The sequence below is a fragment of the Cryptotermes secundus genome, unplaced genomic scaffold (genome assembly GCF_002891405.2).
Source record: "Cryptotermes secundus unplaced genomic scaffold, Csec_1.0 scaffold181, whole genome shotgun sequence".
In the NCBI taxonomy this organism is placed as follows: Eukaryota; Metazoa; Arthropoda; class Insecta; order Blattodea; family Kalotermitidae; genus Cryptotermes; species Cryptotermes secundus.
The window spans coordinates 3,962,176-3,983,942 of record NW_019723906.1 but is presented as its reverse complement, the minus strand read 5'-3'; the positions used below and the strand labels follow the sequence as shown (position 1 = coordinate 3,983,942).

The window sequence follows — 21,767 nt, the reverse complement described above, 5'->3', positions numbered from 1 at the left end:
AATATTAACATTCGCCCACTGTGTGCCTGGTGTAATTCTGGCTACAAAGTAGAAGTAGAGTGTTTCTCCTTCTGCTGTGGGCTGCTTCGCAGATTCTTATTGTCCTGGAATTGCGCATGTCTGAAAGAGATGCCATAACCTTAGTGAACGGCGTTATCTGGTTCTAACCGATTAACTGTACTGAATTACCGATCACGATTAAATGATTGTTTGACGAATCGACCGCGCTGATCGATTAGTAGAGCAACTTGGTGGATTAGTCACGGTGTCAACTGTTTTCTACTGTTTAGCTTCTGGGCGTCAACCCATTCACAACAACAAATATGAAAATAACTGGTTGATATACCCAGCGCTGCCCAGGAGTGCTGCAAAAGTATAATTAGGAAGTGTTATCAGCCAAATTCAACTTGAGCTCAATATTGTCTATCTGTTATAGTTTTTGAGATATTTACTATTCAGTTTTTAATTGAACGCGTGAAATAAAAATTACCATTCTAATTGAGAAAAAATGGAAATTAAATATCTCAAAAAGCTATATGAGGTAGATATGTAGAGGGAAAAAGGTCCTGTTGCTTCTAAGCTCTGTCGAACGCCAGAACATCAATAGACTAGGACGAATTGTTCTCGAGTAATAACAAAAAACTGATTTCTGGAGGGGGCTTTACAAAAGGCTGGGAGGATACTTAAAATTAAAAAATAAATTGAGATTTTCATGTATATAAAATCTCCCCAGTGAAGTTATCTGAATTCACTTAAAATTTAATCGAAATTAGCGTAGTTAGTTGAGACAGTATGCTACAAGCCGGAAGGTCACGGGTTCGATTCCCAATGAGGTCACTGGAATTTTCAGTTGACCCAATCCTTCCAGCCGCAAGCACTATGGCCCTGAGGTCGACTCAGTCAATAACAGAAATAAATACCAGAAATCTTCCTGGGGGGGTAAAGGGCGGCCGGATCGTAAGACTGATAACCTCACCTCCATCTGTGAGCCGATTGTCTAGAAAATGTGGAAGCCTCGACGTCTCACATCCCTATGGGCCTCCAGGGCCTGTTAACAGGTAGAGCCTTACCTTTAAGTGTAAAGTTATGCGAATGTATAAAGAACAAACATATACAAGAGATATGATTCGCTCTGTTCTGGTAGTAACTCCTAAATGAGAGCCATTACTAAGAATGCGAAGATCAAACCGAACTTTAGTGCTAAGTGGGCGAAATGAATTAAATGTTTATACATTTTCGACGCGAAGTAAACAACTACTACCTCATTTCTATGCTGCTTGTTAAATCCGCCACTTTAGGCAATTCCTGACTGCGGTCAGTAATTGGGCCGGTCTGTAATCAGCGCCCGAACAAGGCAGCAGCTGGTGACTCCCGAGTTACACTTCCTCTCAAGGCTCATTGAGAACAGGCCGGCTTTCCGAAGCTCCAGCAAGCCATCCTGATGCTGGAGTACACAGGCAGACGTCACTTCGGAAGCGGCACAGCTTACAGCATGGCCGAACAACGTCCGTTACCGGTTTCAGAATTCACACGCACTTCTAACGCACGTCTTATGATAAAGACTACAACCAGTATATTGTATTTCGTCTGATTTTTTCTAAGAGGGACAACCAGAAAATTGTAAGATTTAAGGTTTTCATGGCGGTGACTATGAAGAAAGCAGTCTTCTGGAATGTGGGGCCTTGTACAAATTGTGTTAACCGACGTTTCGGAGGAACGTATCGCCTCCATCTTCAGGGCAGAAGAAAAAACAAGAAAATCCGCGAGCGACGAACCAGCGTGAGCTGACGCTGACCACTCACCTCCAACTAGTGCCGAGGTCAAGAAAATGTGCATCTATAACATCCACTCCCCCATACTCCTTCATGTCCTAGAGCTTAATTATTTAAGCACAGGGACAACTTTACCTTATAATGCAGCTAACTAGTCTATAGATTCATACCTGCAACGAATATTACGGAAAATGGTGTGGGGGAGTTAGCAAACAACGCATTAGGGAATCTGGGAGTATGTCCTACATTAAAGTAGGCCTATAAGTGCATCTTATTGCTCTCTTACATTCAGCAACATCTTTGATGTTCTTATGATAGTATCAAGTTTACGGTCTTTTGTGTTGTGTTGCCGTGCAGTTGGGTACACGAGTATCGATGTTGTGAAGAAACCTGTTGAGTCCGTCTTCAGGTTAGTATAGTCGCTCTTCCAGAAGGCGTCACGCCCCAGAAGACTGTAATTTGGTAACAGTTAATGCCTGTAGATGGTAGGGCATACAAACAGACAATACAAGCTAGTATGTTCTGGAATTTAGAGATAAACGTGATTATTCCTCGGAATCTGATCTATGCTTATTCGTACGTTTATTAACGAAGTGACTTCAAGTGTTAAGTTACAAAGGTAAATTTGTTCCTGTGCTTAACTAATGAAGCACTACTCCATGAAGGCGTATGGGTGAGTGGATGTATAATCCACATTTTCTTGACCTCGGCACTAGCTGCAGGTTAGTGATTAGTTTCACGCCCCGGCCACTTTACCCCCGAGGAAAGAGCCCCCGGTACTCAGTGGATAGGAGGTTGAGTGGACTGCAGAGACGGTATGGACGACGTAAAGAAGTGAAAATTCTTACACCCACGAGGACTTAAACTCCCACTTACGTCTTGGTCTCAGTAGTGATCTCTTTCCTTCTGGCTTCCCCACCAGTATCCTACATGCATCCCTCTTCTCCAAATTCGTGCTACATACCCTGCCCATCTAATCATCCTTGACTTCATTTTATGTTTTATTTGGGACATGCGATGCAAAACGTTAAATTGCTCTCCATCGGGGTTCCGACGAACTCCTTGCAATTTCTTGTTACTGACGCGGACCGTCCGTTACTTTTCTTGCTGTTCATAGTGATAGAAATTTGTGCTACATGGGTTGATGCAGATCCATAATTCCATCACCCTTCCGAACAGACAAAAAGAAAGCATCAAATCAAGTTAGAATATATCCTTCAGCATTATGAACAAAACACTGCGGTGTGTTCAGTGTTGTTAAACGATCTCATCTCGAACTAGAATCAGTAAGTTTTACTCATCAAAATCCACTTGGACCCAAGTGGCACAATGTATCACCCCGCTGGTTTGCCTGCCTATGGAAATGTCATTGTTTCTTTCGTACATTATTGTTCTAAGTATGGGATTTGTGTTTGACAAAGTGGTGCTGGGGCAGGTTTACTCCGAGTATTTAGGTTTCCGTTACCAATTCGCATTCCACCGACTGCTCCACATTCATCGTCATCTGTCATCCGGGGCTGGTACAGTGGGTCAAACAGTGGCCGCAGTACCAAGGCGTATCTGTTTCACCCCATGAAAAAAAAATATTCCAAGTAATGCAGAGAGGAGCAGTTACAATCATCTGCAACTGCTCTACTTTTGGTAATAGATCGACTACAGATCAGGTCTTTTGTATTCGTCAGATATTAGAGAAAAATTGGGAGTACGATGAGACAGTACATCAGCTATTCATATTCATATGATTCAGTTAGGAGGGAAGTATTGTACAATATTCTGATAGAGTTTTGGATACCCATGAAACTAGTTAGGCTGATTAAAATGTGTTTAAACGAAACGTATAGTAAAGTCCGTGTAGGTACACATTTGTCTGATAAATTTCCTATCCAGAATGGTCTAAAACAAGGAGGTGCTTTATCGCCACTCCTTTTCAACTTTGCTTTAGAATATGTCATTAGGAAGGTCCAGGGAAGCCAGGTGGGACTGAAATTAAACGGACGCATCAGCTGTTTGTCTGTGCCGATGGTATTGATTGGATTGAGCTGGCTCAGGATAGGGACCAGTGGAGGGCTCTTGAGAACACGGTAATGAACCTTCGGGTTCCATAAAATGCTGAGAAATTCTTGAGTAGCTGAGGAATTGGCGGCTCCTCCAGAAGGGCTCAGCTCCATGAGTAAGTAAGTATAGGAATACAGTTTAGAACCTACTGTTCAACAAGCTCAATTTTTCATCTTTCATTTTCGTAATATCTTATTTTTAAAACCTTCAACAAACAAGGTGTAAGTACCAACTACAATATAAGTCACTAAGTAACGCCAGAAGGTTATGCTGACACTGTCCAGTTATGCTCCAGTAGCAGAAAGACAACAAATATCATCTCCACCGATACAAAATGTCACGGAACGGACTAACGCTGACTCTGAGGGAAGAGTACATCACGGTACCTGACATGTCTGAACGCGTCCTTCAGACACTCACGGAACTGAGCGGACGTCTGGCCAGAGAGGCGTCTGCACATGTGTCCAACGAGTCATTAGGGTTGCAGGCCTGCGGTAAATACGGATACATTTGTTTTCATCATTAACTGCAAAACCCTGAGGTTGCATGGAATGGCCGATTGATAAGTAAGCCATAAACAAATGAACAAAATGCAAGCTACACATGTTCCCGTCCCGTCGTCTTCTTCTGAAGTTCATACGTATATCAATTCGCCCTTGTTACAATCACTGTGTGTTTTACACCCACCTCTCTCTACATCTGCTTTGGTTTGGAAGTATATTTCGATGAACACGGAATACTGCCGCAGGTGCGTTTACGTACTGAAAATAAAAGAATCATTAACTCCCGGAGTCACGACTTACGGCAGTCCCATGAAGAGCTCACTGCTCGACCAGTTATCTTTTTGTCTGCAGCAACAGATTCCTGTTATAAACATCTCACTACCAATGAGTCATGTTAAGCTCTCGAGGTGAACATCTTATAGCATACGGAAATTGTAGGAGTTTTACTCAACATAGTAAGGAAAATTATAAAGAAATACAACATACATTTATGTGTGGTGACGTCAAATTAACCATTGTTTTGTTTTGGGTTTCTCGATGGTGCATTTAAGTTGCTGTATTAATCATCAAGGTACTTCTTACTCGTATATTGCCTTGCTTTAATAATTTACGACGCCGAAAGTAGCGGCTCCATACATTATTTTCCTACATGCAGGTGCACGGAGATTGTTCACTCTCGGAAGGAGGAAGACACAGATGTGCTTAGAAGAACGGAGAAACCTCCTATGCCTCAGCCAAAACACAATTGGGCCCCTTCCTCAAGGACTGGGCAATGCACAGCGGGATGATTATGGGCCTTATAAAGTGGTGGCATAAATTTAAACTCTTTCGAAAATGAGATAGCACGACTGGACATCTCTGAAGCACTACAGCCTATTGGCACAAACCACGAGGCAATCTCTCTTCACGACTCTTCGGCAGGCCAGCTATTCTTGTGCCCTGAGTTGTGTACAGCTTTTATAAAAAGTCGATCATCAGTATGAAGAAGAATGAGGCCGCGCCATAGCTCAAGCAGTTAGTCGCTGGCTTCCCACCGCAGCGGCCTGGGTTCGATCCCGGGTCTGATCAAGTGGGATTTGTGGTGGACAAAGTGGCGCTGGGTCGGGTTTTCTCCGAGTGCTTCGGTTTCCCCTGCCAATCTTCATTCCACCAAATTCTCCATCATGATAATCACCCGGGGTAGGCTACAATAAGCCAATCAGTGGCCGCCGTGCCGACTGGACCCAGTTGGCCTCCACCCCCCCCCCAAGCGAAAATGAAGAAGAATGATCAGTGGTGACTCTCTTCTGATTAATTTAGTGGACTTCTCATCCGGGTTTTCTCCTACCATCGTCGGAACGCAGTGAATTCTTTGAACCTGTGAGAGGTGTTCTGTCACAGTGTCCTGACAATGGTCGTAAAGAGCATCAAGAAATTTTATTTCGCACACCGTCTCTGTGGTCCAGTGGTCAGAATTCCTGGCTACAGATCCAGAGGTCCCGGGTTCGATTCCCGGTGCTAACATATTTTCTGAGAAGTAGTTGGTCTGGAACGGGGTCCACTCAGCCTCGTGAGGACAACTGAGGACCTATTTCAAGGAAATAGCGGCTCTGGTCTAGAAAACCGAGATTAACGGCCGTGGTAATCCGTTGCGCTGACCACGTGACACCTCTATTCCCAAAAGTTGGCATTAACTTCGCCGACAAGCGGCGATCGCTCGGTCAGGATACTTCGCTTGCGGACTAGAGGCCAAGAGTTTTTTCATCAATTCTAACATCCATCTTGAACATTTTACAATAATTTTGAATACTTTGTAGCCTCAGATTCCCTTAGATTCCCTTCTTTAATTGCGCTGTCATTTCTTTCATTCAAGACGCATTCTTGTGTTTAATGAATTGGCTAACCTGTGCAAGCAAGCAATCATGAACTACGAGTACTTAGAGATATTATCCCGAACTGAAGGGTCTGAGAAAAATCTTGAGAGCCTTAGGCATAATGGCTGGTGTCCGGGCCGAGATTTCAATTCTGGAATTCTCAAGGGCAGCAGGAGACCTGTACACTGAGCCCGCAACTTAGATCACGTGACACTGGTTAGCATGATTCTTATCTCAATTTTCAAGTTGTTTAAGAGCTTTGTTATGAATTATTACAGATATTTATCTTCGACGACATTAGTAAATTGTGGCAAGAATATGAATAATAGAGGACACGAGGAAAACACGAATGTCGCATTGACTGCTGGTTATGAAATGGGCGGCCTCTAGATAAAAAGTACGTGGTTTGTGTACATCCCACAGTACCACGAACACAGATCTATTATTCACTTGTGAATCCGGCCACGGGTTATAAATAAAATGTATCCGATACTAATTCGTGGACAGAGGTCCTCCAGGATATTATGAAGAGTCCCTTTCAGTAGCTTAGTCGGTATAGCGACTGGCTACGGGCTGGGCGAGGAAGGGGTCGGGGTTCGAGTCCCGGTAGGGTCAAGAATTTTTTCTTCTCCTCTTCGTCCAGACCAGCTCTGGGGTCCACCCAACCTCCAATACAATGGGTACCGGGGGCTACTTCCTCGGGTGTAAAGCTGCTGGGTTGTGAAGGTGACCACCCACCTCCTGCTAGTGCCGAGGTCAAGAAAATATGGACCTAGACATCCACTCCCCCATAAGCCTTCATGGCGTAGTGGTTAATTAGTTGAGTACTACGGCAACTTTACTCTTCAACGGACTGCACGGTGTTACATTCCAGAAAAGAGAACTCTTCATAACTGCCACTGTAAGAACCTCAAACACTACTTGTACCTAGTTAATGGTGTCTGCTTTTACTTAGCACGAGGATTTAAAACTACTATGATGAAACATCAAAACTGGATCATATCCTGAACCAGTTCAATCCAGTTTAGGCCCAAAATCTAGTTCAATTAAGTTACCGCCCATCCTTTCTACAGTTAGCTGTGCCAGTGAGCCACTGGAATCGGGGCTGATTTAATCTACAAAACTTTAATTCTGAACTGGAACGGCACGTAAAAACCGAAGAAGAAATTATAAGGCTTTTCATTAAGTGTGGAAAGTTTCGGTCCATAGGCCCCAGGTTCAGACCTAGGCCTGGAGACCGGTGTGGTTTTCCTCAGATTCGAGGCGAATGCCAGGAGAGTAGCTACATTCCTCTTCCTCTCCAGTTAGTTACTTAGTAATCATCCTAACATTCGAATGCGTACGGTCCGGGCCACTGAGAGTCGATAAACAGGTCATACGTGAATACAAAAAGTATCATTGAATAATTTCCTCCAATTATCTCTTCCTTCATCTTTCTTTGGTCCAAACATGCTTGCTTAGTAACACAGAAGGTGAACGGTATGGCGATTATGACCTTGCCGATGTCGTATGCCCCATTAGATCCAGTTTGGAGGAACAGGCTGTAACAGTTAAATCAGTTGACATTTGAGGCTGTCATGACGATGAATACGAATATTACTGTCACGTGGGGCCTGACGCCGTGTAGTTGGGAAAAAGTTAGCCAATGTTTCAGAGGAACATGCTGCCTTCATCTTCATGGCAGAGGAGTCCATTCTTCTGTACTGAGGATTGAGTAAGTAAGGTTCTTCGAAACTTTGGAATCTTTCATGCTTCATGAAGACACAAACCGGGTGACAATAATTTCCAGTTAAATCAGCGGTCCTAAACGGAATCTTCTTATTAAATGGAAGACAGTAGTCAAGGAGAGACAGTTTAATAGTGTCTGCATAAAGCTAAAGTAAAGTCGTCCTTTTGCTTAACTAATTAAACACTATGCCATGAAGACGTGGGGGAGTAGATGTATAGTTCCACATTTTCTTGACCTCGGCACTAGTTGGGGATGAGTAGTAAGCTTCACGCTCTGGCCTTATTACCCACGGGGAAAGAGCCTCTGGTACCCATTCGATAGGAGGCTGGGTGGGACCCCGAACCGGTCTGGACGACATTAAAAAGAAAAAAATCTTGCTCGGCCTCGAACTCCGACCCCTCGGTCGCCCAGTCCGTAGCCAGTCGCTATCGCGACTGCGCTATCCCAACTCCCAGTAGTGTCTGCATGCTTCATTTAATTATTCGTTTAAATTCCAAGAATGATAGACAGATTTACGTACCAACTTTGTTTGCTCCAGTCCCATTGATTCTACTGTTGGACAACTAGTAGACTTATCTAGTGTCTGTACGCTTACCTTGATTCGTCAGTTTGTATCCGGCTGAGATCAGTGTACACAAAAGCATTGCCTACGAAACGTTTGACTGTCACATTACAATCTGTAGCCTTCTCGAGAGATCAGGCGTGTCAATGTGGTGCTTGTGTCCGACTTTGCAGAGACTGTCTCGGTCAGGGAGAGTGACAGGCAGCATGAACTGAGATCACAGACTGCTCCGCGCGCAGTTGGCACTGGGACTGAACATCGAGTATCTGGCCACAGAAGTTGCAGGACTCCCAGAGTTGTGAGGCAGTAAAATAGGAGGAGTCCCGCGGAACTTGGAAACAAGAATATCTGTGCTGCGAGGGCCAACAGCAATTTACCCGACCCGACAAGACACTGTACTCTTTATCAGACGGATGAGTAACCGTCTCACAAAAGGCCGCTCCATAGCTCAAGCGGTTAGTCGCTGGCCTCCCACCGCGGCGGCCCGGGTTGGATCCCGGGTCTTGTCAAGTGGGATTTGTGGTGGACAAAGTGGCACTGGGGCAGGTTTTCTCCGAGTACTTCGGTTTCCGCTGTCATTCTTCATTCCACCAAATTCTCCATCATCATAATCACCCGGGGCCAATCAGTGGCTGCCGTGCCGAGTGGACCCACTTGGACTTCACCCCCCACCCCAATAAGCGAATTAAAAAAAAGTCTCACAAAACGATGTTCTTTTTTCCTCCCAATAATAAAAATCTCTTACTTTTTCCCATGACTTTCACTTTTTATTCTACTATACTATCTACCTCTCTCTCCCACTAATTCCCTCCCGATATAAATTAATCAAAATTAACCCTCTCTGTTGTGGAAGCCAATAATTTATTCGATTTCTTTCAAGCTAATTCAACAACAATTCAGAATATAAATATTTATCGGCCCCTGTATACACCACTACTTCTAACCATTCTAACCTCTTCACTTTCATGTTGCCCTTATCAAAAGGATGAGCAGGCTGATTCTCTCTACTCTTGCAGTTCCACATGTATTCCGGGCTGGGACGGACAAGAGATTTTTCTGTATGAATACAGTACACTTCGTCACATCAACCCTTGATGATAGAGGCAGAGACAATCTCTGATATGTCTAACACTAATTCCACATTTATATTGCCGAAATTACTTCATTGGACACTCCCACTGCGATAGCTTAAAATAACGTATTATTAACATAATAATTATAAGGTGGTATTAACATAGTATACATACTCACATGTAGTCCCATTTCAAATGCAAATGACCTTCTACTGTCTTATCACACATCATTCATGTAAAAACTACGTGCTAGAACACGAAAGCATACGCAAACTGATTCAACGTTCGAGGATTTGGCCTATGACAACCGATCACATGGCTAGTCTGCTGTCACCGTCATTGATAAACATTTCCCCAGATTTCCTAATAGCCAGCCCGAGTTCAGACGATGCAAGCAGTGGTGCCCTCTACCTTCCAGTAACCAGTGATGGCAGAAATCGAATAAAACATATCGAAAAATTCGATTAGTTAAAAAGAAGCAGTCGAATGGATTTGTTCGGTTAGCATTTTGCAGTACAAAAACCAGTGACGCCAGTGACTGCATTGGTTATATTTCATCGGATATCAGTAAGACTCAACGGATTCTTCCGCTATAGCTGGTAGTTAATTCATTCCGTACCAATCAATGGGGAGGGAGGGAGGAGGGACGAACACTGCCTTTGACGTGACTTGAAGGGATTTTATCAGGTGCCTCCCTTCCAAACGGAAAAATTCATTTATTTATTGGCACTTTTCTTACACTTTATTTTCGCGCTAATGACGCACTAATTTTTAATAAAATGTATTCGATTATTCTGAAAACAGCTTGAGGAAACTCAATATTTATTACAAATTATCAGTGTAAATATCGAAATATGATCATGGTAAATGCAAAATGCTTCTATTTATATGATTACCGTCATCAGCCGCCGAATGATTGGGTTACAATTATGTAAGATCTTACGATTCAACATTTTCATATTACAGTAGCCTTTCTTTTAAATGTCGAACGTTTCGACACACTTATATTGAGTGAGTCCTCGATAACGCCCATCACTAGTCCTGTTTATAGGAATTACATTCGGTAGCGGACAGCAGTAAGAACAAATACCGAGTTTTTGCGAACATTTTCAGCTCTCAGCCACTTACAGTATTGACAAACCAAAATTTCAAGTACGCGATGTTCAATTCTAATTCAGGCTAACGTGAGTCATTATTATTTGAAACTGTAATACGGAGTACATTTTTCTTGCATCTATCGGTCCTGAAATTATTGTCGGTGCACTGAAAGTGTCTTCTACCACTTAATCTATGGAATATGAAGGAAATAAATATCTGGAGCTTTCTATGTAATCTTTTGTATTAAGGGCTGTTATGAATAACTGAAGAGCAGGGAGAGCTCAGTCGGTATAGCGACTTGCTACGGGCTGGACGACCGAGGGGTCGGAATTCGAGTCACGGTAGGATCAAGAATTTCCACTTCTCTATCTCGTCCAGACCGGCTCTGGGGCCACTCAAGCCCCCTATCCAATGGGTATCTGGGACCCTTTCGCCTGGGGCTAAAGCAACAGAGGCGTGAAGCTGACCACTAGCCTCCAACTAATGCCGAGGTCAATAATACGTGGATCTATACATCCACTCCTCCATACGTCTTCAGTGCGTAGTGATTAATTAGTTAAGATCACAGGCTGTGATGCATAACTGTATTAATTCTACATCATCACTTAAATAGAAATAATAATAATACATATTACAAACGGATCCCCACGGCCGTTAATTTCGGTTTTCTAGACCGGAGTCGCTACTTCCTTGACAGAGCTCCTCAATTATCCTCAATATGCTGAATGGACCCCTTTCCCGACCCACTAAGTCTCAGAAAATTTGGTAGCGCCGGGAATCGAACCCGGGACCTCGGGATCTCTAGCCAGGAGCTCTGATCACTAGACCATAGAGGCGACAAGCGGAGGTTGCGCGGTCGGTATAGTTCGCTTGCGGACTATAGGCCATAGAATTTTTTTTTATTTTTGTTTCTACAAACCTGTATCATCATTATGGTTGGTAAAACTCAGGTAATTAAGGATTACAGACTGAAAATAATGATGAGCAATTGAACAAGGGCTTGGCCGCGCCATTGTTCAAGCAGTTAGTCACTGGCTTCCCACCGCGGCGGCCCGGGTTCGATCCCGAATCTAGTCAAGTGGGATTTGTGGTGGACAAATTGTCGCTGGGGCAGGTTTTCTCCGAGTACTTCGGTTTCCCCTGCCAATCTTCATGCCACAAATTGCTCCACAATCACCCTCACCTATCATCTGGGGCTGGTACAATAGGCCAGAAGGGGCCGCAGTACAAGGGACTTAGTCCCATCCCACTAGCAATAAAAAAATTGAACAAGGGATATTAACATACGAGCGCTTCGCCCAACTCGATGAAGATCTTTAACATCAGTAAACCGAATGTGACTAAGGATGGTGAAGAAGGACGCTTAATATCTAAGAGCATTGTAGCTATGAATTTTTGTGTTAGTTTGTCGTAACGACCACAGACGCGAGAACATGTCGCTGATGTCTCATTGTAGTCCTCTGCGTTATGATGCCGTGCGGTACGGCAGACAATACTAACGTCCCGGAGGAACGTAATGTCTGAGTTTACTATCTGAAAATGAAGGTGGTATAATCTCCGGACTGTTTGTCGCTCCCCCCGGTGTGAATCCTCACCGCCTTTGCAGTATCTGATATATTATATAGCCGTCGTCAACTGGGGACCAACCAGCGTTGAAGAGCATAATCGTCTGTGATGTGATACCGTACAGAGTGGTAAATTTTAAGGACGTTTTGGAAGAAAATTTGCCTCTATTTTCAGACTAGAATATCAAGTCGAGCGGCCACGCGGTAGTGTAGTTGGTTTAGGCACTATGCTCCAAACCAGAAGGTCGTGGGTTCGATTCCAGATGAAGTCATTGCATTTTTCAATTGACCTGATCATTCCAGTCGCACTATGCTCCTGGGGTTGACTCAGCGGCTAACAGAAACGAATACCAGGAATCTTCCTACAGCTAAAGGGCAGCCGACGCATAAGGCCGACACCATCACCGCCATCTGTGAACCGACTGGCTAGAAAATGTCGGAGCCTCGACGTCTCACAAACCTATGGATCTCCACGACCTGTTACAGGGATAGCTTTACTTTTTGTTGTAAGTCGAACAAGCACACAACCAAGCAGCAAGCACTTGTCATCCATCTGCAGCAGCAGTGTTGCCCAGAAATTCCTCAGTGGCGGCGCTGTGGAACACAGGTTTAGTTCTGTCTCAGAGATGTTTATTTCCAAACGAAACCAATACCAACACGCCTCAAGAATACATAATTTGAACCTTTCCTACCTAATTTTATGTACGTCAAATCTGAGGTTCTCATAGCCGTGGATATAAAGCTTGTCTCCTTGGACATAATGCCGTGTCCTCTGGTAGTAATTCGCTCGGGTAATTTCAATGAGCGGACGTGGCGAAACTAATAGGTTATGTGGTTTTCGACTTGTTTTGCTTTTAAAAACGCATCCAGTATGACTACTTTCATTGCGCTAAGCAATTTTACTGTGTCGACAAGTGTAAGTTCAGCGAGATGACTCCTTTTAAGGTTATGTTTGGAACAGATACGGAAACTTGCTAGTTCGGGCTTCGCCATATTTCTTTCAGAACTCCATATTAACGCTACGTAAGCGTCTGGGATTGCGCTAAATTGTGGCGTAGAAACACAAGACAAAGTAATATCAATCTATTGTTAGAATTACATTGAGCAACATTCCAGTCCTACGCCCTATTCGCACAAAGGAAGCGTAATATTATATGAGCGCTGCCAATAAATGGCATTCCTTCCAGCAGGATAGAACAAGCGCAGAAAATTAGTTATTCCCTCAGAAGGTCACTTCCGACTAGGTCTGCTAAGGTTTATCTGGGAGAGAATAAAATATGAAGTGGAAGAAAGCAGTCTTCTGGGATGTGGCGCCTTGAAAACCTCAGATCTTACAAAACATAAAGTGGTTCATTGTTGTACTTGGAGGAGAGTGAGATCTTTACATCTGTAAATCTGGAATTATTAGTAACGTCTACTGACACATTCATGAAATATGGACATTAACAAATCAAGTTTGTCAAAATAAATTTGTAATATTGAAGCCTATTTACATTTAGCAGGTTTCGATCGCAGACTAGAATCTTATATTGTACAGACCGTCTTTTAACTATTTTAGTCTTGAATGATTAGTCATATTAACCTCATATTGAACCAGGGACTGTGGAAGGGAAGACAGTACGTGCTAGCATTGATCTAAATAACTCAATGCTTCTGCTTCATATTCAGGACATCAGCTTTCGATTTTACATTCAAAAGTTGGCCAGCCTGACAGCTCCCTAGGTTTTCTCGTTCTCTGTATGCACAGCCTCTAACCAACTTTCATATAATTCACGACAGTAATCTAACCTGATCTCTTTTTGTTTATCACTCGCGATTATTTTACCTTTTGGCGCTATATAACCCGTACAGTTGAGCAAGTGTAGTTCAAGAAACAAGTAGCTGGTTACATAACCACAGGTTTACCTCCGTGGTAATACATATCGGTAAAAAAGGTAAAGCTATCCTCGTATCAGGCCGTGGAGAACCATAGGGTTGTGAGACGTCAAGGCTCCCACATTTTCTAGACAATCGGCTCACAGGTAACGGTGAGGTTGTCAGCCTTACTCTCCGGCCGCCCTTTACTCCCCAGAAAAGGTCCTTGGTACTCATTTCTGTTAGAGGCTGAGTCGGCCCCAGGGCCATAGTGCGGCTGGAAGAATTAGGTCAATTGGAAAAATTTCACCTCGTCGGAACTCGAACCCGCGACCTTCCGGCTTGTGGCATAGTGCCTCAACCAACTACGCTACCGCGTACCCCGATACATATCGGTACCCAGCCTGAGTCTTGCACACCGTAAATAGTTCTTCGCATTGCCTGCTTCGTTGTTTCAATTGAACTAGAGGACAACAGGCCAAACACAGGATATGTTACTACCATTACCTCTCAATTCATCATTCACGATGTCACCTTCCACTGCACACAGCCTCTATCACTGATAGAGTGGTTTTAAATGCCAACTGTTTACCATCTGTTCCTGAATCACGCGTAATATGTCTTTTAAATTGAAAAGCCTTTTGGCAAAATTTGATGGCATTGAGTATACCACACCTAAAAGACAAACAAAACTTATATTGCTATTCTATGTAAATGAAACACGTAATGAACGAGGTACGCAAATGTGGCGCAGACAAACTAATTATTTTCGGGAACGCTAATTCCTATCCCAGCGTTGAAATCACCATACGTTTACATTTAGTGATATTACTCTCTCGAGCTGAACTCTGTTTACTAAGCATTTGTTTTAATATTCATACAGCCTGAGGTCTGAGCACGAAGCATGGGTGCGTGTGATTCTCAAGAGATCCCATCACGAACTCCATTTCTACCCACCACAAGGAAATGTCTTAACATGACGTTTCATGGCGTTCTCTTCCCGTTCTCTAGGTCACTAGATAATTGCAATTGGAGTCTCCAGAACAAGGCCAGAGGTCACTGGTGGGCGACTCCCCCACTCAGAACGTCAGAGTGGCGCCAGTGCACAACAGCCAGTGCAGCGAATTGAGATTAAAAGCAAAAAAAAAAAAAAAGAATAGACTTGTATAACCGCTTGTCTGACGTAAGTTTAAGGCGACTCTCTGTTCCAATGAAAGTGACTTTCTGCTTATTGTTCTAAAGGGAATATACTTTACGTCTTTACACATTCCGTTTATCAGTTCCCTTAACCTATCTACAGAAATGAACATGGCTTCAGCATGAACTTCTAAGGTTAGAACTTCTCAGTGTAGGATTCTTGTATTTATATAAGACTTCACTTATTTCCCTCACTTCGTAACCAGCCAAATCTATGCCCAGAAATAAAGCCCGAAGATATGTTAATGTACCCCTCGGTTAGAGCTCACGCGTACCTCAGAGGATGATTATGGATGGGTATGGAGCAATGGTGAAATGATGATTAGCAGCGACAAACCGAAAAATGTCGAAGAAAACTGTAAATTCCGTTGCTGCTTTGTTTACCAATAATCTGAAATGAAGTTACCCGGGTTTGAACTGGGGTCTCCGCAATGATAAGCTAGTATCTATGTACTCGAACAATTTCTTAGAATTATGCAACTTATATTAACATAATTTATGACGAAAAAAAAAAAGAATCTAATAAGACGGTGACCAGTATGAAATATACACGTGTATATTATATGTTGTCAGGTGTTGGGTATGTCACGAAACAAATAACTTCACGTACGTCTCGGATTTAGTGAATCTTTATTGTGCCTCACTTATACACTCACACGCTTTACAATTACTTGCAGTATCACAATTACTGCTTCCACTGTATCTCGGCCAATACTAGACTACTTTCGGCGGCGGCTTTCTGAAGACTGACTCGTTACCGCGGAAGTGCATTATTCTGGTTCAACAATCTGTTGCTTAGGAAGTGCAGTATTTCCCATTGTTACTCAACGACAATTCGTTACTACGATTTGTCGCTGTGGGAGCTCCACAGTTTCCACCTGTTCGTCTCCTTGGAAGTGTCCGTTCCGATTGTAGCGGTTGTCGCGGTGAGGGACGTAAGATAACGCGTCACATTGCTCCTTTCTAAAGGTTGTTCGTCCCCGAACAGCCTAACGGTACTTCCTTAGTTTAGTTTCCTAACGTGTTCATCTTGCGCGTGTTAGAACATTTGATAAATTCCCGAAGTACCTTATGAAAATGTTGTTAGGAGATTTCAATGCTAAAGTATGGAGGGAAGACATTTTCAAACCAACAATTGGGAATGGGAGTTTACATAAAATTAGTAATGATAATGGAGTTAGAGTAGTAAACTTTGCCACATCAAAAAATCTTACTGTCAAAAGTACAATGTTCCCACGTCGTAACATCCATAAATTTACTTGGACATTTCCTGATGGGAAGATACACAATCAAATAGACCATATTTTGATAGATAGGAGAGGGCACTCAAGTATACTTAATGTCCGATCATTCAGGGCAGCAGATTGTGATACTGACCACTACCTGGTGGTGGCAACGGTTAGGGAAAGACTGGCAGTGAGCAAACAAACAACACACAGAGTTCATATGGAGAGGTTCAATCTCAAGAAATTAAATGAGCCAGAGGGTAAAGAGCAGTATCGTGTTGAAATCTCAAATAGGTTTACGGCTTCGGAAAACTTGGACACTGAGGTGGATATTAATAAAATATATATAAAATGTCTGACAAAGAGAGTCTAGGTTATTATGAACCGAAGAAGCATAAGCCATGGTTCGATGAAGGATGCTCAGAATTATTAGATCAAAGAAAGCCGGCCAAATTTCAATGGTTACAGGGTCCAAGGGAGTTAAATGGGGATAATCTGAACAATATAAGACGTGAAACCAGCAGGCATTTCAGGAACAAAAAGAGGGAATATCTGAAAGACAAAATTCATGAACTTGCAAAGAACAGTAAGAACAAGAATATTAGAGACCTGTATAGAGGAATAAATGACTTTAAAAGGGGTTACCAGCCTAGCAGTAACTTAGTGAAGGATGAGAATGGTGACCTGCTTGCAGATTCCCATAACATTTTGAATAGGTGGAGGAACTACTTCTCTCAGTTATTGAATGTACATATGGTCAGTGATGTTAGGCAGACATAAATCCATACAGCTGAGCCGTTAATACCTGATCCTAGCCCTTTTGAGGTTGAAAGTGCTATTGCAAAATTGAAACGGTATAAATCGCCAGGTAGTGATCAAATTCCGGCAGAACTTATTCAAGCAGGAGGCGAAATATTACGTTCTAAGATCCACAATCTAAATACTTTTATTTGGCATAAGAAAAAATTGCCTGATCAGTGGAAGGAGTCTATTATTGTACCAGTTCACAAGAAGGGTGATAAAACTGACTGTAGTAATTATCGGGGATATCACTGCTATCAACTTCATATAAAATTTTGTCCAATATTCTTCTTTCAAAGTTTAGTCCATATATAGATGAAATTATTGGGTACCATCAGTGAGTGTTTCGACGTAACAGATCAACTACAGATCAGATCTTTTGCATTCGTCAGATATTGGAGAAAAAATGGGAGTACGATGAGCCAGTATATCAGCTATTCATAGACTTCAAGAAAGCCTATGATTCAGTTAGGAGGGAAGTATTGTACAATATTCTAATAGAGTTTGGAATACCCATGAAACTAGTTAGGTTGATTAAAATGTGTTTAAAAGAAACGTACAGTAAAGTCCATGTAGGTAAACATTTGTCTGATAAATTTCCTATCCAGAATGGTCTAAAACAAGGAGATGTTTTATCGACACTCCTTTTCAACTTCGCCTTACAATATGCAATTAGGAAGGTCCAGGGAAACCAGGTGGGACTGAAATTAAACGGGACACATCAGCTGTTGGTCTACGCCGATGATGTAAATCTATTGGGTGATAATGTAGATACCATAAAGAAAAGCACAAACTTTAATTGACGCAAGTAAAGAGGTTGGTCAGAGGCCTCCGTAGTCTAGGGGTAACGTTACCACCTCATGACTCAAGGTACGCGGGTTCAAACCCGGCGGAGGTCGTGAAATATTTAAGGGCGGAAAATTCAGGGAACAAGTCCTCCGGAAGGGACTTTAAGCCGTGGGTCCCGTATCGTAGATTTACGGTACGTAAAAGTCCTCATGTCTCTAGGAGACCTCTGAGCAAAATTAGGCAAAAGTTTCCCGCCCAAGTAGTTTCCAATGCCTCCGGTAGATGGGGAAGTATCAGGTACCACTGCCAGTAGAGGGGCCGAACTCGCTGGCTGAACGGGGCTGATGGCGAGCACCAGTACCGGAATGGTATGGCGACTGGTAGAATATGAAAGAGGGACGTACAATAGATCAACAACTGGTCGCGGTGCATGGGGAAACCCACCCCCTCCAGTAATGAATAAATGAATGAAAGAGGTTGGTCTAGAAGTAAACACAGAGAAAACTAAGTATATTTTACTGTCTCATCACCAAAATGCAGGGAAAAATCATCATATAAAGATAGGAAACAGATGTTTTGAAAATGTGGCACAGTTCAGATATTTGGGAACAACGATAACAGATCGAAACCTGATTCAGGAGGAAATTAAAAGGGATTGAACTCGGGTAATGCTTGCTACAATTCAGTCCAGAACCTTTTATCTCCTCGTCTGTTGTCCAAAAACATAAAAATTAGAATATACAAGACTATAATTTTGCATGTGGTTCTGTATGGGTGTGAAACTTGGTCTCTGACCTTAAGGGAGGAACATAGACTGAGGGTGTTTGAGAACAGGGTGTTGAGAATATTTGGACCGAAGAGAGATGAAGTGACGGGAGGTTGGAGAAAACTGCATAATGAGGAACTTCATAACTTGTACTCTTCTCCAAGTATAATTAGAATGATCAAGTCAAGGAGGATGAGGGGGGAAGGTCATGTAGCACGAATGGGGGAGACGAGAAATGCATATAGGACATTGGTGGGAAAGCCAGAAGGAAGGAGACCACTGGGAAGACCAAGGCGTAGGTGGGTGGACAATATTAGAATGAATCTTAGAGAGATAGTATGGGATGGTATGGATTGGATAGATCTGGCTCAGGATAGGGACCAGTGGAGAGCTCTTGTGAACACGGTAATGAACATTCTGGTTCCATAAAATGCTGGGAAATTCTTGAGTAGCTGCAGAATTGGCGTCTCCTCCAGAAGGGCTCAGCTTCATGAGTAAGTAAATGTACAATATAATACAGTTGATGAAGGACTCTGATTGTCACACGACTGCACACGACAGTTAGTCTACTCCAGCAAATCCTTGTGATCCTTCAATAGCTTCGACGAGCTTATCACGTAGTTGCTGGTAAGGAGGCAAATGCAACCTATTGATGCACGTATGGGCACGTGGATAATTTTCTGGCAGACCCCATTTCTGTAGGTAAAAAGCTGAGGCCCATTGTTGCCATATAGTTCTGTAAACCCATTCATAAGAACACGAGAAGTTCCTGTTTCAAACTGCAGGAGTCTTGCTTGCATCTCATTATTAAATGACATGACAACCGCCCAAAACCACTGCACAGTAATATGATAGGGATCATAGGTGCCTTTAAACATCATATTTTTCTTCCAGTCGTTGACATCAATATTCTGTATGCCACACATCAGTAGTTCAAGCTCATGTTCATCAAATATCTTGACGTACTTAAGGGGCACAAGGCCACAAAAACCTTGAAGAAATGCATTCATCTGATCTTGTACTCGTGAAACAAACCGCCAATGGATAATCAAGCTTATATATTCGTCCTTATTCTCATTTGTAAGTGGAATGTTTGCACCATCTGGTTTCAGTTCCCACTGTGAAAAGTAACCAAAGCTCTCTTCATCCAAACAGAAACTAAGTTCAAGTTTTGAAGGATCACTCTCCTTGATCCAAAGTAAAGAGTTGTAATATTCTGAATCAACACTTTCCATATCTTTTAGAACAATTGGCTTGCCCAACATCATCTTGTAAAATGGACGGATGATAAAAGCATCCAGCAGTTTACGATGATAAACAGCCATCTCAGCAATCCGACCAATAAACTTGAAATAATTGAGGTGTTCTTCATTGTACAACCCGGAGAATGGATTAATCTTAAGGGTGTAGTTATCCATAGCAGAATATTCAAATAAACCATAGTACGGATTAAACATCTCCTTGGACACCAGAAGGAGCCATTCGCGAGCCAATCCACCATAGTCCAAGCCCACTTCACCATCCAACTCGACCCATAACTTGGTTTTTAAGAGCTCCATTCGGTTCACACTACTGATGATTCTATATGAATCTTGCAGAATACAGTCTTCTTACCTTGATCTCAAACTTATTTGGTACATTGATTGGTTTCTTTAATTTAGATTTCAAATATTCATACTTCCTCTTGTAGTCACGAGAGCATGGCACTGCTGGACCACCAGTCTGTGGGTTTGACAATCTTGGATCCTTCCGCTGAGTTTTCCTGGTATTATGATCAATAAAAAATATTCTTCCATCCTTATGAACCCGTTCTTCCCATCCCTCTGGCAGAGTCCCTTATTAATTTTCAGGCCGTCGTTTAGGCGGATGGTTTTGGTTTGGCATGGGGCTGGTATGTCCTATGTGAGGATCTACCCATGTTATAGCCCTTTCGTTGTGATCAATGAAAAAAACACGACCACTGGGTGCTACTTGCATTATCCATCCCTGAGGTAGTCCTTCAGAGTTCATATCCAGTGAGGTCGGTGCTCGGGACTCAGATGTGGATAAAGTTTCTGCTTCATGGTGGGACTGATCAGGACTTTCTGTAATATCACCAGCCTGATGAACTGCTGAGTTACTTTCTCTTCTATTAGCTTCAATGTCATCTACACTAATGTGGAACCGTTTATGAAATTCTGTAACTGCAGATTCTAGACTACGCACAAGGACTTCATCATCATTGTTAAAGGAAGGCATTTCCCACTGAGTAGAACGGGCAATATGGTGGCAGAGGTGGCAAATGTAGCAGACTCCACATTTGGCATGACGGGTTCATCAACAATCTCCCAGTCAGGATCTGACTCCTGTCGTGATCTCAGAACCTCTTCACCAGGCCTCATTATCTCTCCTCCTCCTGCTGGCTCTCCTATAAAAGCATGGTACAACTCCAGGTGACCTTACACTCGAGATCTGGCACTGCGAGGGCGGAGAATATACTGCTTGGATGGTATAGTTCTTCCTTCTTGCTCCTTAGGCAGATTAAGAAGATTTAACTCCACCATTCACAAGAAATCATCACGAGTAAGCCGGTTTTTATCGAAAACTTGTAATACAAGCTTATGTTCTGTTGGTTTCACACAAAATATAAACTCTTCATCCCACTTGGGGTTCAGGGTAATTTTCTTCTTTTTTCTGAGAACTGAATCAACAGTTACATCGCCATTAATTTTACTGAGGTCTGTCCTTACATAAGGATCACTGGTTCCAAATATGTTTTTCTTTGATAGTTCATGACCTGCTATAACTCTCAATCTCATTGTACTTGTTATTTCCTCCATCTTTTTTAGCAAATGCCTATTTTTGGAACTTCAACTTGACTCGAACGGGAACTGAAAAACTGTCTAGTCAAAGTCAAAGTCACATTACGACTGACGGTCAGTCAA

General features: G+C 42.7%; 1 protein-coding gene and 1 pseudogene across 2 annotated transcripts in view; one reads left to right on the top strand and one right to left on the bottom strand.

The window, feature by feature from the left end:
* The window catches only part of LOC111862033 (F-box/LRR-repeat protein 7), a 138,250-nt gene that overhangs the window by 110,624 nt on the left and 5,859 nt on the right, over window positions 1-21,767 (top strand). The window lies entirely within an intron of this gene.
* LOC117282124 lies at window positions 19,405-21,706 on the bottom strand (annotated as a pseudogene).